An 8,119-nucleotide genomic window follows, 5' to 3' on the forward strand; every position below is an offset into this window, starting at 1 on the left:
ACACAATTATGTCATCTGCAAACAGAGACAATTTGACTTCCTCTCTTCGTATTTGAATACGCTTTATTCTTTCTCTTGCCTGATTGCCCTGGACAGAACTTCCAATACTATGTTGAATAGAAGTAGTGAGAGAGGGCATCCCTGTCTTGTGCCAGTTTTCAAAGGGAATACTTCCAGTTTTTGCCCATTCAGTATGATATTGGCAGTGGGTTTGTCATAAATAGCTCTTATTGTTTTGAGATACGTTCCATCGATAACTAGTTTATTGAGAGTTCTTAGTATGAAGGGGTGTTGAATTTTGTTGAAGGCTTTTTCTGCATCTATTGAGATAATCGTGTGGTTTTTGTCATTGGTTCTGTTTATGTGATGGATTACGTTTATTGATTTGCGTATGTTGAACCAGCCTTGCATCCCAGGTATGAAGCCGATCGTGGTGGATAAGCTTTTTGATGTGCTGCTGGATTTGGTTTGCCAGAATTTTATTCAGAATTTTTGCAGTGAAGTTCATCAGGGATATTGGCCTGAAAGTTTCCTTTCTTGTTATGTCTCTGCCAGGTTTTGGTATCAGGATGATGTTGGCCTCATAAAATGAGTTAGGGAGGATTCCCTCTTTTTCTATTGTTTGGAATTGTTTCAGAAGGAATGGTACCAGCTCTTCTTTTTACCTCTGGTAGAATTCGGCTGTGAATCCTTCTGGTCCTGGACTTTTTTTTGGTTGGCACGTTATTAATTACCGCCTTGATTTCAGAACTTGTTATTGGTCTATTCAGTTACTTGATTTCTTCCCGGTTTAGATCTGGGAGCATGTTTGTGTCCAGCAATATGTCAATTTCTTCTAGGTTTTCTAGTTTATTTGCATAGAAGTGTTTATAGTATTCTCTGATGGTAGTTTGTATTTCTGTGGGATCACTGGTGATATCCTCTATACCATTTTTTATTGCATCTATCTTTTCTTCTCACTTTTCTTCTTTATTATTCTGGCTAGTAGCCTATCTATTTTGTTGATATTTTCAAAAAACCAGCTCCTGGATTCACTGATTTTTTTGAAGGATTTTTTTGTGTCTCTATCTCCTTCAGTTCTGCTCTGATCTTAGTTATTTCTTGTCTTCTGCTAGGTTTGAATTTGTTTGCTGTTGCTTCTCTAGTTCTTTTAATTTTGATGTCAGAGTGTCAATTTTAGATCTTTCCTGCTTTCTTCTGTGGGCATTTAGTGCTATAAATTTCCCTCTACACACTGCTTTAAATGTGTCTCAGAGATTCTGGTACATTGTGACTTCATTCTCATTGGTTTCAAAGAACATTTTTATTTCTGCCTTCATTTCGTTATGTACCCAGTAGTCATTCAGGAGCAGGTTGTTCAGTTTCCATGTATTTGTGTGGTTTTGAGTGAGTTTCACATTTCATGCTCATGGATAGGAAGAATCAATGTCATGAAAATGGCCATACTGCCCAAAGTAATTTATAGATTCAATGCTATACCCATCAAGCTACCACTGACTTTCTTCACAGAATTGGAAAAAACAACTTTAAACTTCATATGGAACCAAAAAAGAGCTCACATAGCCAAGACAATCCTAAGCAAAAAAAAAAAAAAAAAAAGCTGGAGGCATCATGCTACCTGACTTCAAACTATATTACAAGGCTACAGTAACCAAAACAGCATTGCACTAGTACCAAAGCAGACATATAGACCAATGGAACAGAACAGAGGCATCAGAAATAACACCACACAGCTACAACCATCTGATCTTTGACAAACCTGACACAAACAAGCAATATTTAATAAGTGGTGTTGCCGCATGTTCTCACTCATAGGTGGGAATTGAACAATGAGAACTCATGGACACAGGAAGGGGAACATCACACTCCGGGGACTGTTGTGGGGTTGGGGGAGGGGGGAGGGACAGCATTAGGAGATATACCTAGTGCTAAATGACGAGTTAATGGGTGCAGGAAATCAATGTGGCACATGGATACATATGTAACAAACCTGCACATTGTGCACATGTACCCTAAAACCTAAAGTATAAAAAAAAAAAAATAAGTGGTGTTGGGAAAACTAGCTAGGCATATGCAGAAAACTGAAACTGGACTCATTTCTTATACCTTATACAAAAATCAACTCAAGATGGATTAAAGACTTAAACATAAGACCTCAAATCATAGAAGTCCTAGAAGAAAACTTGGGCAATACCATTCAGGACATAGACATGGGCAAGGACTTCATGTCTAAAACACCAAAAGCAATGGCAACAAAAGCCAAAATTGACAAATGGGATCTAATTAAACTAAAGAGCTTCTGCAGAGCAAAAGAAACTATCATCACAGTGAACAGGCAACCTACAGAATGGGAGAAAATTTTTGCAATCTATCCATCAGACAAAGGGCTGATATCCAGAATCTACAAATAACTTAAATGAATTTACAAGAAAAAAACAACCCCATCAAAAAGTGGGCAAAGGATACGAACAGACACTTCTCAAAAGAAGACATTTTTACAGCCAACAAACACATGAAAAAATGCTCATCATCAGTGGTCATTAGAGAAATGCAAATCAAAACCACAATGAGATACCACCTCACGCCAGTTAGAATGGCAATCATTAAAAAGTCAGGAAACAACACATGCTGGAGAGGATGTGGAGAAATAGAAATGCTTTTACACTGTTGGTGGGACTGTAAACTAGTTCAACCATTGTGGAAGCCAGTGCGGCGATTCCTCAAGGATCTAGAACCAGAGATAACATTTGACTCAGCAATCTCATTACTGGGTATATAACCAAAGAATTATAAATCATTCTATTATAAAGACACATGCACACATATGTTGATTGCAGCACTATTTACAATAGCAAAGACTTGGAACCAACCCAAATGTCCATCAATAATAGACTGGATAAAGAAAATGTGGCACACATACACCACGGAATACTATGCAGTCATAAAAAAGGATGAGTTCATGTCGTTTGCAGGGACATGGGTGAAGCTGGAAACCATCATTCTCAGCAAACTATCACAGAAAAGAAAACCCAACACCACATGTTCTCACTCATAAGTGGGAGCTGAACAAGGAGAACACATGGATGCAGGGAGGGGAACATCACACACTGGGGCCTGTCAGTGGTGGGGGGCTAGTGGAGGGATAGCATTAGGAGAAATACCTAATGTAGGTGATGGGTTGATGGGTGTAGCAAACCACTGTGGCACATGTATACTTATGTAACAAAACCACGTTTTTCACAAGTACCCCATTACTTAAAGTATAATTAAAAAAAAAGAAAAAAAAAGAAGAGATAGAAAGAAAAGAAAATAGCAAGGTGGTAAATTAAACCAAATGATATTGAAAACTTCATTAACTGTAAATAATCTAAAGACTTGAATTAAAACACAAAGATTGTCACATTGGACAAAAAAACAAGATAAATATATATGCTGCCTATAAGAAATCTACTTTAAATATAATGACCCAGATAACAGTAAAAGGATAAAAACATATACTATGCAAAAACTAATTATAAGAAAGCTGAAGTGGCTCTGTTAGTATCAAACAAAGTAGATTTCAAACAAATACTATTACCAGAGATAAAGAGGACCATTTCATATTAACAAAGGGGTCAATCTGCTGAAAAAAAGTAATTATCCTACACATGCATACACACAATAGGATAAGTTCAAAATATATAAAGCAAATACATAAAAGAAATAGACAAATCACAATTAAAGCTTGAGACTCCCTCTATCAGCAATTGATAGAACAGATAGATGTAGACAGAAAATAAGTAAGAATATAGAATACTTGAACGACACTTGATCCAATTAACATTTATAAAACACTCAACAGCAGCAGAATACTGATTCCTTATAAGTTAGCATTGAACATGCAATAGGAGAGACCGTATGCTAGGCTATAGAACCACTCACAATAAAATTAAAAAAGATTGAAATCATACATAATAAATTCTCTTACAGAAATGAAATTGAATTGGAAATCAATAGCATAAAGCTATTTGTTTCTCAGCCTATGATGTCAGTGGAGGAGAGGTGGAAATGCTGACTTTACATTACCACCCAGTAGTAACAAGACATCCCTTTCCCTTTCCTCCAAATTGGTGTAAGAGGAGGCTGAGTGAGAAGCTAAATCTTTTGTTTTTTGACAGTTAAAAAAAGTTTTAATTGACACATAATAATTATACAAATATATGAGACACAGTGTGATGTTTCAATATATGTACACATTGTGTAATGGCCAAATCAGGGTAATTAGCATATCTATCATCTCAAACATTTATTCATGTATTTGTGGTGAGAACAGGTAAAATCTTCTTTTCTAGCTATCTTGAAATATATAATACATTATTATGATCTGTAGTCAACCTACTACATAGTAAAACACTAGAACTTATTCCTTCTATCTAATTGTAACTTTAAACTCATTGACCAACCTCTCCTTGTTCCCTCATTCCCCCTTTTCCATCCTCTGGTGACCACTATTCTACTCTCTGCTTCTATGAGATTAACTTTTGTAGATTCTATGGATGAGTGAGATCGTGCAGCATTTGTCTTCCGTGTTTTAGATTCATTTAGCATTATGTCCTCGAAGTTCATCTGTGTTTCTGTGAATAATAGGATTTCATTCCTTTTTTATAGTTGAGTAGTATTCAATTGTGTATATATACCACATTTTCTTTAGCCATTTGTCTATAAACATTTAGGTTGAGTCCATCTCTTGGCTATTGTGAATATTGCTGTAGTAAACATGAGAATGCAGGTTTCTCTTTGTTTTTTTTTTTAATGGTGTCGATTTTAAATAGTTTTATTTAAGACATTGCATTTTCCACTTATAATACAGTGTTTATAAAGTGCAATTTTATTTCCTTCCCCTGTGCATATGTTCCATATTCAAGTATTGAGAATGCCCAGTAACTTACTATAGCAGCTGAACTTAACTGCCACAGAATTTGCTACAAATTTAGGTCCTTCAATGTTTTAAATGTGTGGAACAATGTTACATCTATACTTGGATTGGCTTAATCAACCTCTTCAATAGTAGGCCCTGAGGAATCACCACCAGAGCGAGGAGCTCCACCACCAGGGAATCCTCCAGGCATTCCTCCTGGCATGCCTCCTGCACTCTGGTACAGCTTGGTGTTGATAGGGTTGCAGACTTTCTCAGCTTTCTGCTGATGTTCAAATTCTTCCTTCTCAGCAGCTTGATTCTTATCGAGCCAGTTGATAATTTCATTACACTTGTCCAGAATCTTCTGTTTGTCATCATCTTAATCTTGCCCTGAAGTTTCTCATCTTCAACAGTTGATTTCATGTTGAATGCATAGGACTCAAGTGAATTCTTGGATGACACTTTGTCCCTCTGCTTCTCATCTTCAGCTTTGTATTTCTCAGCTTCTTTGGCCATACGTTCAATGTCTTCCTTGCTCAAATGGCGCTTGTCTTTAGTGATAGTAATCTTGTTCTCTTTTACTGTACCCTTGTCCACAGCAGAGACATTGAGGATGCCATTGGCATCAATGTCAAAAGTGATTTCAATCTGAGGAATACCTCAGGGTGCAGGAGGTATGCCTGTGAGTTGAAACTTGCCAAGCAGTTGTTATCCTTGGTCATGGCCCACTCACCTTCATAAACCTGAATAAGCACACCAGGCTGGTTGTCAGAATAGGTAGTGAAGTTCTGTATCTGCTTGGTAGGAATGGTAGTATTGCACTTGATGAGGATGGTCATGACTCCACCAGCAGCTTCAATACCAAGTGAAAAAAGAGTGACATCCAAGAGCAGCAAATCTTGAACACTTTCAGACTTATCTCCAGACAGGATGGCTGCCTGGACAGCTGCATCGTAAGTGATGGCTTCATCAGGGTTGATGCTCTTATTCAGTTCTTTTCTACTGAAGAAGTCTTGGAGAAGTTTCTGAATCTTGGGGATATGAGTAGAACCACCAACCAGGACAATGTCACGAATCTGTGACTTGTCTAGTTTGGCATCTCGAAGGGCTTTCTCTTTGGGGTCCAGGGTGCCACGGAACAGGTCAGCATTCTTTTCTTCAAATCGGGCATGGGTAATAGAGGTGTAGAAGTCGATTCTTTCATAGAGAGAATCGATCTCATACTGGCCAGGGTGCTGGAAGAGAGGGTACGCTTAGCCCATTCACAAGCAGTACGGAGGCATCTTATAGCTCTCTTGTTCTCACTGATGCCCTTCTTATGCTTGTGCTTGAACTCAGCAATAAAAATGGTTGACCATTCGGTTGTCAAAATCTTTTCCACATAAGTAGGTGTCTCTGGCTATAGATTTGACCTCAAAGATTCCATCCTCAGTAGTGAGGATTGACACATTGAAAGTGTCACCTCCCAGGTCAAAGATCAGCACGTTTCTTTCTGCTCCAACCTTTTTGTCTAAGCCATAAGCAATAGCAGCTGCAGTTGGCTCGTTAATAATTCTAAGTACCTTGAGACCAGCAATAGTTCCAGCATCTTTGGTAGCCTGACAGTGAAAGTCATTAAAGTAAGCTGGCACTGTGACCACAGCATTGGTAATAGTATTCCCAAGGTCGGCTTCTGCAATTTCCTTCATCTTTGTCAGAACCATAGAGGGTACCTCCTCTGGATAGAAGCTTTTGGTCTTTCCCTTGTATTCTACTTGGACCTTGAGCCTGCCAGCATCATTCACCACCATGAAGGGCCAATGCTTCATATCAGACTGGATAACAGAATCATCAAATCTGTGTCCAGTCAGACGTTTGGCATCAAAAACGTTTGGCATGTTGGTGGGGTTCATTGCAACTTGATTCTTTGCAGCATGACGGGTCAATCATTCAGTGTCCGTAAAGGTGACATAGCTTGGAGTGGTTCGGTTTCCCTGATCATTGGCGATTATCTCTACTTTTCCATGCTGGAAAACACCCACAAAAGACTAGGTGGTGCCAAGATCAATACCAACTGCAGGTCCCTTCGACATGGTTGCTGGCATGTAGGCCTGGCTCCAACAAAGAAGAAAGCCACAGGAACCCCGAGAGCTGCAGGCGAGTTCAATCACAGGTTTCTCTTTGACATAATGATTTCAATTCCTGTGGATAAATACTCAGTAGTGAAATTGCTGGATCATATGGTAATTCTTTTTAATTTTTTTGAGAAACCTTTATGCTGTTTTCCATAATAGTTGTACTAATTTACATTTCCACCAATAGTGTATAAGAATTTTCCTTTCTAGCAGCTGGGTACAGTGGTGTGGGCCTGTAGTCTCAGCTACTCAGGAGGCTGAGGCAGGAGGATAGTTTGAGCCCAGGACTTTGAGGCCAACCTGGGCAATACAGTGAGACATTATCTTTAAAAAACAAAGTGTTTAAAAAGATGAGTTCCCTTTTCTCTGCATCCTTGTCAGCATGTTTTACTTTGCGTCTTTTAGATAACAGTCATTCTAATTGAGGTGAGGTGGTATCTCATTGTGATTTTGATTTGCATTTCCCTGATGATCAGTGATGTTGAGAATTTTGTCATTTACCTGGTGATTTGTATGTCTTATTTTGAGAAATGTCTATTCAGGTCTTTTGCTTATTTTAAAATCTGATTTTTTGTGGGTTTTTTTTCTGGTATTGAGTTGTTTGAATTCCTTATGTATTCTAAATATTAATCCCTTGTCAGATGGAAAGTTTGTGAATATTTTTTCCCATTCTTAAGATCGTCTCTTCACTCTGTTGATTGTTTCCTTTGCTATGCAGAAGCTTTTTGGTTTGTCCCATTTGTCTATTTTGCTTTTGTTGCCTGTGCTTCTGAGGTCCTGTCCAAAAAATTCTTGCCCAGACCAGTTCCATGAAGTGTTTCCCCAGTGTTTTCTTCTAGTAGTTTATAGTTTTGGGTCTTACATTTCAGTCTTTAATCCATTTTGAGTTTTTTTAATATGGTGAAAGATAGAGGTCTTTCATTTTTCCATATGTGAATATTCAGTTTTCCCAGCACCATTCATTGAAGAGACTGTCCTATTCCCCATGTGTGTTCTTGACACCATTGTTGACAATCAATTGACTGTAAATGTGTGGATTTATTTCTGGATTTCTTTCTGCTCCATTGGTCTATATGTCTGTTTTCATGCCAGTACCATGCCAATTGCA

At 38.2% G+C, this 8,119-nt stretch overlaps 1 pseudogene; it reads right to left on the reverse strand.

The window, feature by feature from the left end:
* Nucleotides 1-5,027: 5,027 nt before the first annotated feature.
* Nucleotides 5,028-6,969, reverse strand: LOC100606449 (annotated as a pseudogene).
* Nucleotides 6,970-8,119: the final 1,150 nt, after the last annotated feature.

This window comes from Nomascus leucogenys, chromosome 8 (assembly GCF_006542625.1).
Source record: "Nomascus leucogenys isolate Asia chromosome 8, Asia_NLE_v1, whole genome shotgun sequence".
In the NCBI taxonomy this organism is placed as follows: Eukaryota; Metazoa; Chordata; class Mammalia; order Primates; family Hylobatidae; genus Nomascus; species Nomascus leucogenys.